Source organism: Alnus glutinosa, chromosome 2, assembly GCF_958979055.1.
Source record: "Alnus glutinosa chromosome 2, dhAlnGlut1.1, whole genome shotgun sequence".
In the NCBI taxonomy this organism is placed as follows: Eukaryota; Viridiplantae; Streptophyta; class Magnoliopsida; order Fagales; family Betulaceae; genus Alnus; species Alnus glutinosa.
Genome location: NC_084887.1, coordinates 9,622,159 through 9,640,484, shown reverse-complemented (window position 1 = coordinate 9,640,484; position 18,326 = coordinate 9,622,159).

The window sequence follows — 18,326 nt, the reverse complement described above, 5'->3', positions numbered from 1 at the left end:
GCGTGTCTACAGTAGCTGTTACTGTAGCCACGCGGCCAAATAGCCACGTGTCTTCATGACAAGTGGCTATTTTTATATGAAAAACGATTGGCCACGTGTATAAAATACACGTGGCCAAATGGACGCGTGTATAAGGGGTTGTTTGTCAAGGAACAATACATTACAGTATTGTTCATGTACTTTTTTTTTTCTTTTTTTTATACTTTTCACTACTAATCAACATCAAAACATTCCAACTTTTTTCACTTTTTTATATCACATCAATAATTTTTTATTACTATTTAAATAAAAAAATTCACTACAATACAAAACTTTTTCACTTTTTTATACAAATTCTTTTTATTTTATATCACATCATCACTTTTTACTAATTTCAAAAACTAACAACCCACTACTCTGTTATGTAATGTCACTTGCCAAACAAGCCCTAAAATACAAGTGGTCATTTGGCCACGTGTAATAAATACACGTGGCCACTTGGACACGTATATATGTACACGTGTCCATTTGGCCACGTGTATTTTATACACGTGGCTAATTGTTTTTGAAAATTTGTACACTATAAATTAAATATATATATATATATATATATATATATATATATATATATATATATATATATATATATATATATATATATATATATATATATATATAATAAAAAATATATTTAAACTATACCATCAGGAATTTGGCCACGTTGCATTAAGCAACGTGGCCAATTTGTTCAGGTAGGCGCGCGGGACAATTCCCGCGCACCCACCTGCCATTGCTTTGAAATATATATATATATATATATGTAAATTATACTTCTCTCTCTCAGTGTTCTCTCTCTCTCTCTCTCCCTCGCTCTTTCTCTCGCTCTCTCTCTCCATCAGTGTTCTCTCTCTCTCTCTCTCTCTCTCTCTCTCTCTCTCTCCGTCACTGCACCACCGGCCTTCTCTCTCTCTCTCTCCCTCGCTCTTTCTCTCACTCTCTCTGTATCTCTCTCTCTCTCTCTCTCTCTGTGTTCTCGCTCTCTCTCTCTCTCTCTCTCCGTCACTGCACCACCAGCCTTCTCTCTCTCAGTGTTCTCTCTCTCTCTCCCTCGCTCACTCTCTCTTACTCTCTCTCTCTCTGTATCTCTCTCTCTCTCCCTCGCTCTCTCTCTCTCTCTCTCTCTCTCTCTCTCTCTCTCCATGTTTGTACGTCCAACTAAAAAAAGAATTTAACAAAAATAAGAAACAAGAAAAAAAAATTAAAAAGGAATTTAACAAAAAAAATTAATTAAATGAAAAGGAAATTAACAAAAATAAATAAATTAACAAATAAATTAATTAATTTTAAAAAAAATTAAATTTTTGGAAATTTGCCACGTGTGTATTAGTACACGTGGCTGACAGTTAGCCACGTGTATTTATATACATGTGGCCAACTGTCAGCCACGTGTATATAAATACACGTCGCTGACTGTCAGCCACGTGTATATAAATACACGTCGCTGACTGTCAGCCACGTGTTTTACTGTACACGTGGTCACTTGGCCACGTGTTTTATTGCATGTACACGCGGCCACTTGTACAATTAGCTACACCCGGATCTAACACGTGCGGAACACGTGGCCAACTGTTAGCCACGTGTACAGTATCCGTACACGTGGCGAAATGCGCATGGCCAACTGCATGTTTTTTTGTAGTGTCTTCACACGCCCGTGAGAGAGATCGAAAATGAGAGATTGATAGAGAGTGATCGACGCCAAGAGAGAGAGATCATGAACCCGAGAGAGAGACCCGATCTTTCCAGACCAGATGTCGCCGGTGAAGTAAATAGGAGGCGATTTCCGGCGGTTCCTGGCCCGATTTCCAGTTGGATTTCCGGTGGGTGACGCCGACGAAGCTGACTCACGATTTCGGTGGACTGAGGTGCGTTTTCCGGCGATCTTCAAGGGGGATCGCCCATTGTTGATTCTACCATTCTTCCCGGTAGATTCCCCTGGCCCTGTAATTAAACAAGAAATTGTAACTCCTCTATAAAAATAAAAAAACTAAATAAATAAATAAATGATAAAAGTGCCCATTAATAAAAATAAAATAAAAAGTAAAAAAAAAACTGATGACCGATGCGAATTGCCGTGGGTCTTCCACAACTACAGTGAGTTTTTTTTTCCCAGATTTAGAAGGATATTTATGTTTTTGAGAATTTTTAAGAGTATTTTCCCATTTTAAACAAAAAGAATAGATTGCAATATATTTTATGTATTTTTTTTTTAAAAAAAAAAAGAAGGTGAAGTAATTAAATTAAAATAGGAAACAGAAGAAAAAAATGAAGACCATAATATCGCATAGTATAACGTAGAAATTACCTCCTTGTCGGCAGGATGCCAACCGTCGGTGAGTAGCCATTATACTTAGCCGAGCGGACAGCGTCAACAATGGCATATTCGGCTACGGTGGGGGCTCAAAAGCACGGAAATGCCGAGAGGCACGGTTGGCCTTGGATCATCTTTGTCAAGGTTTTCAAATAGCTTCATGACAGTGCCTCTGATGGTGGTTGCCGACGCCACACTCAGTTCTTCGTTGCCTCGAAAACGCCATTTCTCCAACCCGTTTTCCATCTTCCTGGTTCGTTTTGTTGTGGTGCGGAATCAGCTGGTTGAGTTGGGTCGTCGTCGTCGGCGTTTTATTAATAGTAGTTGGGAGTAGCCATGCATTCTTTGACAAATGACAAGGAAGCTCTCCCAGTCACACTGATCAGCCGCCATGCACGTTGTTTTTTTGTTATAAAAAATTCTTGAAACAACGACTCGCTAATTAATAAGAATAATGATTCAATGCCACCTAAATATACAATTTTTACCACCTTGCCTATGTGGTAAGGTGGTCCCCCACTATTTGTTGAGTTTTTTTATTTTTTAAAAATAAATTAAAGTGGGGGACCACCTTGCCACATAAACAAGGTGATGGAAAGTTGTATATTTAGGTGGTAGTGAATCATTGCTCAATTAATAATTAGTCAATGTATGAAAAATTTATGAGTAAACGATGGAGTTGAATTCACCTCATTACTTTTTAATTTTGAAAATTAGGTACCCGAATTTTTGATTATTTGCAATAAATCATTTCATCATTTTGCCATTCAAATTTACTGTTGACGATTAATGTCACGTCAGCATTTTTACTTTAAATAATATTTTTGTTATTTTATTAAAAAATAAAACCTTAAAAAAAGAAAAATGTTTAAAAAAAAAAAGAAAGAAAAAAAAAAAAATACACGCCGCCACCCTCATCTTCTTCTTCATCCCTTTTCATCTTCTTCTTCAACGTACGTAGAGAAAATCAAGCATAAGTCTTGAAGATTATTTCTTAAATAAGATCAGCCCAAGAATGGAAAGAATCATACAAAATATTTGAAGATTATTTTTACAATAATATATTTTACTTTCTGTACAAGAATTTTACTTTGTTTCTAAGTTTACGGTTATGTTTTGTATTTTTATTTATTTCTTTTTCTCCAAGTATTCTGATTAGAAAATACTCAAACTTTGCCTATATAAAGGCATGTCTATATTATTTTGGAATCAAATTTTGAAATATCAATTAAATTTTAAAATCTTTCAGAATTATTTCCTTGTTTACTTTTTTGGGGCAATTAGAGGTTTTCTCTTCACTATTTGTTATTTTCTCTCTTCCTGAATTTCATTTTCTATGTTCAATTCATAGTTTCGATCCGTTGCTATCATACGCTCTCAGAACATTCATCAGTTTTCATGACTGGTGGTCGTGGTTGGTGTGGATAGGTTCCCAATGAGGAAGTCTCTGATAAGAACCCGAAATTGGGAACTCAAAAAGGGAACTTGTTATTGATAATTCATTGATGTCGTAGCTCATAGGCTAGGGTTACATTTATAGGAAGGGGAATACTATAACAAAGGAAGGGAATAAAACTAATTGGCTTGCCATATTAACCTAGCCGAGAATGGAAATAGCCATTAGAGGATAAGCTTGATTTGGAAAGCAAGCTTTGGTGCCAACTGCCTCTAGCCGCATGCCTTAGGTGGAACCCTTAATTGCTGGAAACCCTAATTGATAGCTAGGATGCCGGAAACCCTAATCGCTATTTGTCGTGCTTATCATTCCCGCCACCTTGAGATAAACCTTTGTGCAAATTATAATACTCGCAAGTGCACGAATCGTTTGCAATATAACGTTTTGCAAGTAAGAGGTCGATCCCACAGGGAATTGAGTTGCGAAAATTAATCTCTATTCAAACTAATCATATTTTAACCTAGTTCCAAATTTAGGGGTTTTTGATAAAATAAAACATAAACAAAATTAATGAAAATAAAAGGTTCTAAGGTTTTGGAATCCACACCCACCAAATCATAGCTACATATTCTCATGCTTATCTACACCATTTGAAGTTTTCAAAATACAAATCTTATGTTTGTTCTACTTTGCTTCAAAAATCATTTAAATCATTCAATGAATCCGTTCTTTGTACAAATCACAAAAGATATCCGATTTAAACCAAATCATCAAATGTATCCGTAGAACGAAACACAATGAATATCCAATGTTTTGATAAATGAAAAACCAAGCCATCAATTTAATGAAACTACTTCAAATCATCACTTGTATCTAGAAATCACAAGAGATATCCAAAAATCATCTCAAAAATCGAATAGAAGTAAAACAATGAGAAATCAAAAGCCCATAAAATCAAATAACATGAACAAGCAAGAAAACATAGTATCTCTTCAATGGTGAGGTTTCATCCTCAACCCTAGATGAAATTTTAGCTACACATGATAATAAAATTAAAACCTAAAACCTTAAATTAAAAGCATAAAAATTAAACACTTACAAAGGAAGAGAAATGCCAAAATGAAAACATTGCAAGAAGAAAATGAACAGGGGCTGGCTATGTGCATTGGGGCTGCGCCCCACTCCCCCCCTCTTTCTCCTCGTTCTCCTCGTTACAAAAAAAGAACTACACCTTTTATTTTGGTGTTGCTAGGAAAATGACACTTCTGCCCTGCAGGTTGTCTCTTTTTCTGCTACCCTTTCACGTGATTCTCCACACTTTAGTTCATCCAGCACACACATCTTTCAAAGCTTGTATATGTTCGGTCTAACAGGAAACCAAGAAAAGGAAAAATCTGCTGGTCCGTGTGTGTGTCTGCTGGGTGTAAAGAATACAATCTCCTTTCCACGTGATTTATCCTGCAGGTCTTCAAGGATAAAGAAGAAGTGCTGCTTGGAGAGAAGGAAATGTGGAGAAAAGGAGATAGAGCTCCTGCCAGGCGTGCACTGTTGCTATCCAGGTTTTGGTGGGGACGTGGTCCAGCTTGGTGCTGCTGCTGTTGTCTTGTATGAAGTGTAGTGCTGACCATGCTCTTATACTGCCCACCACATGCTGCCCAGGAGAAAACAAACGTGCTACCCAGCTTTGGGGAGATAAGGAATGGGACAAAAAAATAAGAGAGATGGACAAACTTTTGGATTTTCGGGATGATCCAACGACTAGAATTAAAACAGCCATATCTTTTTGTATGTATCTCCAAACAGGCTAAAACTTGTTGGGTTGGAAAGCTGACATCTTGAACTTCAATTTAGACCTAAGAAAATCTCAAAAAGGAGATCGTTTGGTCCTGTCATGATAGGTCTAAATCTAGTAGTCTGCTGCATTCGAATTTCCTTGTATTTTGCTTGAATTATATCATTTCTCTCTTATTGTCCCAAAAAACATAAAAACACTAAAACTAACCAAAGCATTAAAAAATAACAAAGCTAAGGGTTTAACTAATGTAAATTAAGGGGTCCAAATATACACTTTTTGGCACTCATCAGTTACATTTATAGGAAGGGGAATACTATAACAAAGGAAGGAAATAAGATAACAAGGAAAGGGAATAAAACTAATTGGCTTGCCATATTAACCTAGCTGAGAATGGAAATAGCCGTTAAAGGATAAGCTTGATTTGGAAAGCAAGCTTTGGTGCCAACTACCTTTAGCCGCATGCCTTAGGTGGAACCCTTAATTGCTGGAAACCCTAATTGATAGCTAGGATGCCGGAAACCCTAATCGCTATTTGTCATGCTTATCATTCCCGCCACCTTGAGATCAACCTTGTCCTCAAGGTTGGAAGTTAGGGAATCGTTCTTGGAGGGAATGAGCTTCCTCCCACGTGGCATCCTCCAGGGGTAAGGTGGTCCATTGAACGAGAACCTGAGTGATGGTGCGGCCTCTCTTGCGGATGTGGCGTCGGTCGAGGATACGGCAGGGCGAGACTTGCAATGTTCCTTAGTCATCAAAGGTGGGCAGATCTTGAGCTGGAACGATGGTACTTCCTAATACTTTTTTGAGGAATGAAACATGAAACACCGGGTGGACAGCCGAGCCTGCGGGGAGCTCCTGGCGATAAGCAACCTTGCCGACGCGGCTGAGGATGTGAAATGGGCCAAAAAACTGAGGACCTAGCTTCATGGATTGATGGGTGGCGATCAAACTTTGACGATACGGCTGGAGGCGAAGGAACACCAAGTCATCGACAGCAAATTCACATTCAGTGCGATGCTGATCCGTTTGCTGCTTCATGCGGTTCTAAGCTTCGGTGAGGTGTTGTTTGAAAGCCCGAAGTATGCTGTCGTGGGAGGATAATGTCTCGTCCACTTGGGCCACTATGGTGGTACCAATCTCATAACCCACCATGGTCGGAGGAGGTTGCCCGTAAATCGCCTCGAAAGGTGTCATCTTCGTCAAAGTGTGGTAGGTGGTGTTGTACCAATATTCTGCCCATGATAGCCACTGGACCCACTGCTTGGGTTGCGTACTAACAAAGCACCGTAGATATGTTTTGAGACAGCGGTTGACTACTTCCGTTTGTCCATCGGTTTGGGGGTGGTGCTCGGAACTCAGTTTTAGCTTTGTACCTTGCAAGTGGAAGAGTTCCTGCCAAAATTTGCTAGTGAAAATTCGGTCGCGGTAGGACACGATTGACTTCGGGAGGCCATGAAGTTTGATAATGTTATCCATAAAGGCTCTTGCCACGGATGCCTCCGTGTAGGGGTGCTTAAGGGCCACGAAGTAGGCTGCCTTAGAGAGCTTATCCACAACCATCGTGATCATTGTATATCCACGAGAATTAGGAAGAGCATCAATAAAGTCCATGGATAGTTTGGACCAAATGCAATCGGGCACTAGTAGCGGTTGCAACAGTCCAGCCGGGGACAGGGTCTCATACTTGTGGCGTTGACAAACCTCACATTCAGCAATGTAGGTGCGGATATTCGGCCACATATGGGGCCAATAGAAGAGCTTGTTCACGCGCTGCACCATTTTCAGGTAGCCGGAGTGGTCTGCGGCGAGACTGGTGTGAAGCTCGTCGAGGATAACAGTACGCCATAGGGAATTTAGGCTAACGACGATACGACCATCGTATTGCAATAGCCCGTCCTGCACAGAATAATGTTTAGCCATAAAATGATCGTGTTGCAACTTACTGATTTTGGCTTGTATCCAAGGGTCCTGTTTCAAGTCCTCCTTCATCTGGTCCAGCCAGTCCAAGTGGACATAAGATATGGCAGAGAGGGAGACTGATTCCTCTTGCTGGCGGGATAAGGCATTCGCGACTCGATTTTTGATCCCCCTTTTGTACGAGATGGTGTAGTCGTACCCGAGAAGCTTGGTGAGCCACTTTTGCTGCGCTGGGGTTGTGGCCTGAGCATCCAAAAAATGCTTTAGGCTTTGGTGATCGGTCTTGATGATGAAGAGGTGGCCCACAAGGTACGTACGCCATTTGGTAACTGCATGGATGATGGCCATCATTTCTTTCTTGTAGGTGGAAAGCCCGAGATGGCGAGGTGGTAATGCCTTGCTTGTGAATGCAATAGGTCGGTTGGATTGCATTAAGACAGTGCCAATACCGGTTTTGTAAGCATCACTTTCGATCATGAATGGCTGAGTGAAATCCAGCAATGCAAGGATGAGGGTGGTGGTCATGGCCTCCTTGAGGGCGTTGAATGCTTTCTTGGCCTCTGCAGTCCAAGCAAAATTTCCCTTCTTGAGCAAGGCAGTGAGAGGCCTGCAAATCTTCCCATAGTCCCGGACAAAATTTTGGTAGTACCCCGTGAGGCCAAGGAACCCTCGCAATCCCGTGACAATCTTTGGGATGGCCCAATCGAGCATACTACTGACTTTGGTGGGGTCGGCAGCAACTCCTTCTCTGGAAATTATGTGGCCAAGATACTCCACCTATTCCACCCTAAACGAACACTTGGAACGTTTGACGAAAAGTTGGTGTTGTTGCAATTGCAACAATGTCGTCTCCAGATGCTGAATGTGGGTTTCCAAGGTAGGGCTGTAAACCAGTATATCATCTAGGAAAATCAAAATGAACTTGCGTAAAAATGGGTGAAATACCTCGTTCATCAAATGTTGGAAGGTGGATGGCGCATTGGTGAGGCCGAACGGCATGACCAAGAATTTGTAGTGACCATCATGCGTTCGAAAGGCAGTTTTTGCAATATCCACTTCGTGCACTCGGATTTGATGGTAGCCGGAACGTAGGTCGAGTTTAGAGAAGTAGCATGCACCATGTAATTCATCCAGAAGCTCATCGATCACTAGTATGGGAAACTTATCCTTGACAGTGATCTGGTTGAGAGCTCGGTAATTCACACACATCCGCCAAGTGTCGTCCTTCTTGCGTACTAGTAGGACCGAGGAAGAATAGGGGTTGTGGCTCGGTCGGATTAGCCCAGTCTCGAGTAGTGCCTTGACTGTCCGCTCAATTTCATCCTTTTGAATGTGGGCATACCGGTAGGGATGCAAGTTGGTAGGAGCACAATCCGGCAATACTGGAATTTGATGGTCAGGTGAACGCTATGGGGGCAGTGTTGTGGGCTCAGCGAAAAGGTGGCTGAATCGGTCGAGTAGCTGGTGCAGCTGGGGTTCCGCCGGTGAGGTCGTGATTGCCTGAAACTCGATGTCTGAGAGCCATTTCGATTGGATCAGTAGGCTGTTTACCGGGCTCTCCTTCTTCCATACTTGCCCCATGGAACGGATTCCCACTTCGTGGACCGACTTGAGTCGGTTGCCCATCACCTTGTACCTCTGTTTCTCCACTGTAAAATACCATGCTTAGTTTCGAGAAATCCCATAGGATGGGCCCCAAGGTGCGAAGCCATTGAGCGCCTAACACCATATCGCATCCTCCGAGTAGCAAGATATAAAAGTTAGTCGAAAAGGACAACTATTGTAATTTCACCAACACGCCTGGGCAGCAACCGATGCTTCTCAGTTTTCCCTCATCTACAATCCGGACTTCTAGCACTGCCTCATCATCAATTCGGCAGAGAAGGCGCCACACCACCCGGGGATGTAAGAAGTTGTGCGTGCTCCCGGAGTCGACCAATGCTGTGAGTGGCTGTTGTTTGATGTACATCGTGACCCGCATAGTTTGTGGAGTTGTTTCTCCAGCCAGGCCAGCCACCGATATTTCCAACACCTCTGCTAATTCGGCATCCTCAAACATGTCGTCTGCATCATCTGTTGTCGTATCATCACCTTCGATGAGGAACAACATCTTCTGTTTGCACCTGTGTCCAACTTCCCAGCGCTCATCACAATTGTAGCACAGGTTCTTGTGTCATCTTTTGGAGGCTTCAGTAGGGGTCAATCATTTGACCAGTGGAATCTTCGGAGAAGCTGGGGCCACGAGATTGGTGGGCTTGATGGATTTTTTGGGTGGTAGCTTGCGGGTCTGCCTTTCCTCTGGTAACCGGGCGAGACCGATGGTCGAGGTGAGAGACGTGGGTCTGAACATCTTGACGTTCAGACAGATGTCTTCCTTTAACCCACCGATGAAGCAGCTGATCAGGAACGACTCGCTCAAGCCCTAGACCTAAGTGGCTAGCTTCTCAAACTCAGTCTAGTACTCTCCAATACTGCCAACTTGTTGTAGTTTTTCCAGAGCTTCTGCGGAGTAGTCATACTCAGTTGGCTCGAAGCGGGTTAAGAGAGCCTTGGCGAATTCTGGCCATGTTGCCATGGGGTTGGCTGCCGTTGCCCATCGATACCACTACAGGGCGTCTCCCTCCAAATGAAAAGAAGCAATATGCATCTATTGGGTAGCGTGGGTTTGGTGGTACTCAAATAATTGTTCTGCCCTGTAGAGCCATCCAGATGGATTGCCCCCATCGAAGCGAGGAAAATCAAGGCGTAATGCCCAGGTGTGAATGGAGTTGTCACCACGTCGCTGCTCACAGTTATGCCTAGTACAGGAGTTGTATTCGGGCTCATGGTTGTGTGAAGAAGGCGGTGGGGCACCACCTTGGACAACCCCAATATTTCGCCCATCGCTAGACTCGGCTTCCATCCGTTGCACACTAGTGGATAGTTGATCATATTTCTGGTTGAGGGTGGCAATGGCTTCCATCATCTCCTTCCTATGTTGCTCCGATCGTTCCATGAACCGAGTGAGATGATCTGAATCCATCTTTTTTTGTTTCTGCTTACGTGTATGAACCATAGACCAGATCAAAGAAGCTCTAATACCAGAATGATAAGAACCCGAAATTGGGAACTCAAAAAGGGAACTTGTTATTGATAATTCATTAATGTCATAGCTCATAGGCTAGGGTTACATTTATAGGAAGGAGAATACTATAACAAAGGAAGGAAATAAGATAACAAGGAAAGGGAATAAAACTAATTGGCTTGCCATATTAACCTAGCCAAGAATGGAAATAGCCATTAGAGGATAAGCTTGATTTGGAAAGCAAGCTTTGCTGCCAACTGCCTCTAGCCGCATGCCTTAGGTGGAACTCTTAATTGCTGGAAGCCCTAATTGATAGCTAGGATGCCGGAAACCCTAATCGTTATTTGTCGTGCTTATTAGTCTCCTACCATGAACACAGTGTACAAGATGTGATAATTAAAGACTTGTAGAGGCAGGTTGCGGAGTTACCCAGCGTCTAGAGGCGCAAAACATGGAGATGTATCGCGATATTGATGGTCGCGATTCAGAATCCAATTTCAAGAACCCGTATCACAATCCTATTCTGGTTCGGGAACAGCGCGGTTGGGATAACGAGTTTGTTGATGAAGAGTTTGAACATGAAGAAGACGTTAAAGATCCTTCTCAATGTTTTGTAGATTGGAATTCTCCACCAACTTATGATACATATATGAATGATGAAGATCTTATACAAGTAAGTTTTTTATCATATGGTCAAGAGGTTGAACAAAAAGTTGATAATCAGGTGTTTAATGAAAGTCCAAAGAGTGAAATATCTCAATGGGGTCTTCAGAAAATTAATGATATTGATTTTCTTGGGATTGAAAATTTTCTTTCAAATTTTCCTAAAGAAAATCTTGACGATTGTCTTAACATGTTGGAAGAAATTTTGGATTTTAATGGTCAAGAAAGAATTGAAAATTTTTGGAAAATTTTTACGAAGAGTGAATTTATGACAATCAAGAGCTTGTAAAGATTATTTCATTTTAAGTTGGTGTGAGTAACTTTAGATGTAATATTCAGAGTCATGTTGTGATGGGTTGCAAGTTGTCTTTCTTCTGGTATCAAGTTTCTTTGGTGCCAGTAACTTCAGATTTAATATTTATTTTTTGTAGATGATAGCCTCCTCTTCTGCAAAGCCAACTCTGTGGAGTGGAGGAGACTCATAAAATTTTTGGGTAGATATGAAGTAGCTTCTGGTCAACAACTAAATCTGAATAAGACTTCTATCTTTTTCAGTCGAAACACCAGTGAGGAGAGGAAACTTGAGATCACCACTCTATCAGGCCTCCAAGCGACCCAAAGGTATGATACTTATCTTAGTTTGCCGGCTCTAGTGGGCAAGTCTAGATTTCAAGCATTCCAGGTTATTAAAGATAGGGTGTGGAAGCGGCTGAACAACTGGAAGCTCAAATTTCACTTACAGGCTGGAAAAGAAATTCTTCTCAAGGCTATTATTCAAGCCATTCCCACTTACTTTATGAGTGTTTTCCTTCTTCCGTTGACGTTGTGCAAGGAGATTAATGGTTTGATGCAAAATTTTTGGTGAGAGTAGGGTGAAAAGAAGTGAATGATACATTGGATGAGCTGGGAGCGTATGGGGGATTCAAAGAGCCAAGGAGGTTTGGTCGAGATCTACATATTTTTAATCGAGCTCTGTTGGCCAAACAATTGTGGAGACTTCATCTTAACCCTCAATCCTTGGTGGCTCTCATTTTTCAAGCTAAATATTTTGCCCGGAAGTCGGTGTTGGAAGCAGAATTTGGGAATCGCCCTTCATATGCATGGAGGAGCTTGATGGCGACAAAGTCAGTTTTGACAAAAGGGTTGATTTGGAGGGTAGGAGATGGACGGAGCATTAACATATAGGGAGATAGGTGGCTTCCCACACCCTCGTCTTTCAAGGTGCAATCTCCCATTCAAATCCTCCAGGCTGATCAGAAAGTTAGCTCCTTGATTGACACTAATACGAAGCGTTGGAAGCAAGACTTGATCTATAGGGTCTTTACAGAGGCAGAAGCTCAGGTGATTTGCAATATACCTTTAATCCCTCTTCAACCACAAGATAAGCTGATTTGGAGATGTACCACAAATGGGCACTACACGGTTAGAAGTGCTTATTACATGGAAAGAGAAGACCAAGCAAGCCAAAGTGGGGAATGCTCTTACCCACATTCCAGTTCACCAACCTAGCATCTGATTTGGAACTTGCCCATCTCCAATGCAATGAAGATGTTTCTTTGGAGGGCCTGCAACAACATTCTCCCCACCAAAGAAAATCTCCTCCAAAGGAGAGAGGTGAGTGACAATCTTTGCCCTATTTGTACTCTTGCTGTGGAAACCACCGCCCACATTCTTTGGCATTGTCCTTCAGCCCAAGATATGTGGTGTTCGGGTCCTTTTAGATTTCAGAAAAGCACCTTGGTGAGTTTAAATTTTAAATGCCTTTTTGAAGAAATGATTGACGGATTTGAGTATGAAAATTTAGCTCTTTGGGTCATTATTGCTAGAACCATATGGTTTAGAGAAATTCTGTGGTGCATGGTGGTTCTTTTAGCCCTCTAGATAAGGTTATTAGAGAAGCTACTATTTCTTTGGAGGAATTCAAAACTGCTAACATTGGTGAACATAATATGGTGCAAAGGCAACAAAGGGCTAGTCTGGATGCTTGGAAAAAACCTCATCAAGGGGTTGTAAAGGTGAACTGGGATGCGGCCATTAACAAAGTATAAGGATATATGGGTTGTGGGATAATAATTGTGACGTCCCACATCGCCTGGCAATGAAGATGTGCTTATATGTATAAATGCACCCTATATGACACAACGTGTTTTAAAGCCGTGATGGCAATGAACCTATCAGAACTCCGCAGTTAAGCGAGCCGCTGCGAAAGCAATCCCAGGATGGGTGACCTCTTGGGAAGTCTGGTATGGGGAGCCAAAAGCGGACAATATTGTGTCATTGGGGGTGGGTCGTTACAAATGGTATCAGAGCCATTGCCCAGCCTGAGATGGTGGGAGCGTGCACAAGCCCAAAGAGGGTTGCCGGCGGGCACTCGCTGGGATGCCAAGAATGGGGTGATCCCATGAGGGTCGCCAGCGAGGACGCTGGGTCCAAAGGGAGGGTAATTGTGACGTCCCACATCGCCTGGGAATGAAGATGTGCTTATATGTATAAATGCACCCTATATGACACAACGCGTTTTAAAGCCGTGATGGCAATGAACCTATCAGAACTCCGCAGTTAAGCGAGCCGCGAGAGCAATCCCAGGATGGGTGACCTCCTAGGAAGTCTGGTATGGGGAGCCAAAAGTGGACAGTATTGTGTCATTGGGGGTGGGTCGTTACAATAATCTTTGACTGTTAAGGGCAAGTTTTAGCAGCCAGAAGTACTACACAAGTTAGTAGTATGGACCCAACTATGGCGGAGGCATGGGCAGCTTTACAGGCGCTACTATTTAGCAAGAAGATTTGTTTTTTTGGTGTCATTTTGGAGGGAGATGCCTTGCAAATAGTCACAACAATTTCCATGGAGTATCCCAATTGGAGTAGATTTGGCCACTTTATTGAGGAAATCATAGAACAAGCACTCTTATCTCGTTCTTTTAATGTATCTCACGTGAGAAGGGAGGCAAATTCGGCGTCACACTCACTTGCTAAAGCATCTTCCACTCAAGTGCTAGATGATGTATGGTTAGAGGATTTCCCTCATTTTTTGTCTGACATTGTTTTTAAGGAGGCAACTACTCCTTTTTTCTGAATCCCTTTGGGGGTTTTTGTAATGGTTTTCTATCAATGAAATATGATCAAATGGTTCTTTCCAACACGGTGAGATTGATGCAGGAGAAATCAAGCATAAGATTTGAAGTTTATTTCTTGAATAAGATTAGCCCAAGAATGGAAAGAATCATACAAAATATTTGAAGATTATTTTTAGAATAATATATTTTACTTTTTGTACAAGAATTTTACTTTGTCTCAAAGCTTACGATTATGTTTTGTATTTTTATTTATTTCTTTTTCTCCAAGTATTCTAATTAGAAAATACTCAAACTTTGCCTATATAAAAGCATATCTGTATTATTTTGGAATCAAATTTTTAAGTCTTTTGGAGTTATTTCTCTGTTTGCTTATTTAGGGCAATTAGAGGTTTTCTCTTCTCTATTTGTTATTTTTTCTCTTCTTAAATTCCTTTTTCTATCTTCAATTCATAGTTTATATTGCTATCATACGCTATTAGAACAATCTTAGTTCTACCCGGCGTCATTTTTTGTCCAAAACCATTTTTTTTGGTTTTTGGGCTGAAAATGAGAGATTTCTTTCTTGGGTGGAGGAACGTTGGAGCATAAGGGTGTTAGGTGCTCCTATGTTCAGACTGTATAAAAAATTTGAGAGCAATGTAAAGAATTTTTTGAAAACTAAGAATGAGGAGGTGTATGGGAGAATTAAGCAAAAGGTGATGCAAACTAAAGCATGGCTGGATCGAGCACAAAGGGAGGTACTAAATTCTTTTGGTAAGGTTGCTTGTGTTTAAAAAAAAAAAAAAAAAAAAAAAATTCTTCACAGATATTTACCTTTCAGCAAGGAAGAGAAACTTCAAATAGAAATCTAGAAATCAGTGGCTCAATCTTACATACCAAAACAATTTATATTTTCAAGGAATTGTCAAGGTGAGGAACTCCAAGAACCTTATTATAGACATATGGGATGAGCAAGGGAGGAAAGTGGAGGATATGGAGCAGATAAAGAAAGTTACAGCGGAGTTCTATCAGAATCTTCTCAGATCAACCAATCATGTGTTGATGACAGCAACGAGAATTCAACACTTGATAAAGAAGAAACTATCAAATGATCGAATCAATGCCAATGCAGAAGGATATCTCAGTAGATTAAGTGAAGAGAAACTATCTTTGCTATGAAGAGTGTGACATCCAAGATGTTAATTAAGTGCTAAAAACATGAATTAGACTAATTAAGTGAATAACTAGGTAAAATGAGAAAAAAATAACACTTAGAAAACATTTAGAATAGAGTTTATGATTTTTGTGTCCAGACAAACCGATTGTGTGTCCAGACGGGTTAGTCAGTAATTTCATTTCTCGGCACGTGTATGAAAGGGCCAAATCTGTGTTCGGACGTGCTTGGCAGAAAGTTGCATTTTCAACGAGTGTCCAGACAGGCCTCGGTAGAAATTTTTGGAAGCAAGTTTTCAACTTATTTCTTCCCCATTTCTCTCCTCTCAAACGATTTCTCTCCATCCTCTCTCCTAGGGTTTGATCATAAACCCTAGATTTCGGTAGATTGAAGCTTCCAAACTCAATTCCGATATCGGAAACGTGATCCTTGCTACAAGATTTGCGTTTTCACCTATCGTTTTGAGGTAAATCCTAAAATCCTAGTTCCTCTAGATTCTATGTAGACTTTTTAGAGTTTGAGTTTGATCTATGAATTTCCAAGAGTTGGGTTTCACTCTTTGTGAGAAATCAAGGTAAGACCCAAAACCCTAGATTTTCCTAAGTGTTGTAAAATAGAAATTTGTATGTCTAACCCTTATCTTATGGGTTATTGTTTTTAGTAAATGGGTTGTCAAATGGAACACTAGAAATTCTATGGGTTTTTCATGAGTTTTAATTCTTGAACAATTCAAGAGCTTTATGGGAATTTAGAGTTAGAATGTGTTAGTATTAATGTGTCATTACAATGTGGTAATGTAGTGATACATTGCAAGGCTTTCGTTGGAGATCCTTCTTTAAGTTAATTACCAAGTAGCCAAAGTGAATATTTTACTCACTGAGAAAATATGTTATGTTTTACGATGAGAAAATGTTATGATTTTATAAATGTGAGCCGATGATATTTTAGTTGATATATGCTTGTGATTTGCTTTCAATGCCTTCAATTATGTTAAAGAGATGATTTAATGATGTTTATGAGTTTTAAGATATGATTGTGAATATGTGGATTGAGTTATGTTTTTTATGTGCTTTATGAGAAGTTACGAATGCATATTATGATGGAAAGAATAAGAAAAGCATGAGGTGATATGAGTTACATAAGTGTGAAAGCATGTACACAGAGCATAGATGGTGTGGAAGCACTAGCATGTACGAAATCATGAATGCTGAACGTAAGACCCTAGTTGAGAGACACCTTGGCAGAGCAAGTGTAAGACCGGTGGGTATACAGTCTCACGGCATCAGAAACAAGTCCTGGGGCTGAAGCCTTGCAGGCATTAGAAACCAAGAAACAGAACAAGAGCATGCATTGCATGATGGTATGTGACATGTTTTAGTAAAGTGTTTCATGCTAGATGTATTAGTATGCATGAGTTTGAATAGGATATAACATATGTATAGTGATGATCGGTAGATTGCATATGTGTTTATGAGATGTCATGTATTTGGAGTGCACGTATACCTATATTCCCCAAAGGTTCGGAATGACATGTATGCTTGTGATGCCAAGTTATGACGTTGATTGATTTAATGAGATGTAACATATAGGAGTATGCGTATACTTGTATTCCCCAAACTTTTAAAAGAACTGTATGCGTATATAACAGAAATGTTATGTTGAATGCTTTCCTATGATTTAGTGTTAGGTGTACACGTATAATTGTATTCCCCAAAGGTTCGGAAGAATTATGTGCGTGTAATGCCATAATGTTATATCCATTGTTTTCTTATGATATCATGTTTGGGATTATGCATATATTGGAATTCTCCAAAGGTTCGGATGACTTGTATGTGTATAAGGCCGAAACATAGTGTCTAGTACTTTTATGCTTAGATATTCTTGTATTCTTGCATTTCTCTAAAGGTTTAGAAAGCTTGTATACGAGTATATATGTGTCACATGATATATATATATATATATATATATATATGTAATGGTATGTATATTGTAGAATATTGCCTTATGCTCATAAATGCCATTGTTTACCTTATCGGCTAAGAAACCTCTTTATAAAAATCATCAATCCACAAAGTAGCTGTCATTGTAAACATACGGTAGGAATAAAGGAATTGGCTCATTGTGAAAACCCAATGTGTTTTATACTATTGAGTTGGCAAACTCATAGTTTCACCTATGCGAACGTGGTTACCACTACAATCGTGTAAATGTTGATGCTTTGGCTGCAGATACTACTGACATCGATGAGGACCTAGTGATATTATACTTGGGATACTACGACTGAGGCTCATTGTATTAGTCGTATGTGGGTCGGATTATGGATAGTTCATCTTTTGTTGGGACATGTATATGGCTTGTGTCACATGTGACACTTATTTTGTATAGACATTCTTTTATGTAATTAACATTTGATCTAAGACTTATACAGATAGACATATGTATGACTCTGATGTTGTATTATTCATTTTAGTTGATGAATTTAGTTTCCACTATAATGTGTTATCTCTGATATATTATGCATATGTTATGAGATTTATTTGGTTGATGTTGGCTTCATGACTAATCGTAACGCCATTGTGATGATCCCATGTTGTATAAAAAAAAAAAAAAAGGGTCGTCATAAAGAATAATAAAGCTCCTGGCTCGGATGATTTTTCTACTGAGTTTTACAAGGCATCATAGACAATAATTAGTGATGAAGTTGTCCAAGCTATTCAATCCTTATTCGAAATGGATAAGCTTCTTAAGGAGGTTAATGCAACTATTATAATTACCCTTGTGCCTAAAAACCTAAATCCATTTGCTATGAGTGAATTCAGACAAATATCGTCTTGTAATGTTATTTACAAGTGCATTACCAAAATTTTAGTTGACAATTGCTTCCTGGCTTGGATGAGATTATCAATCCTCACCAA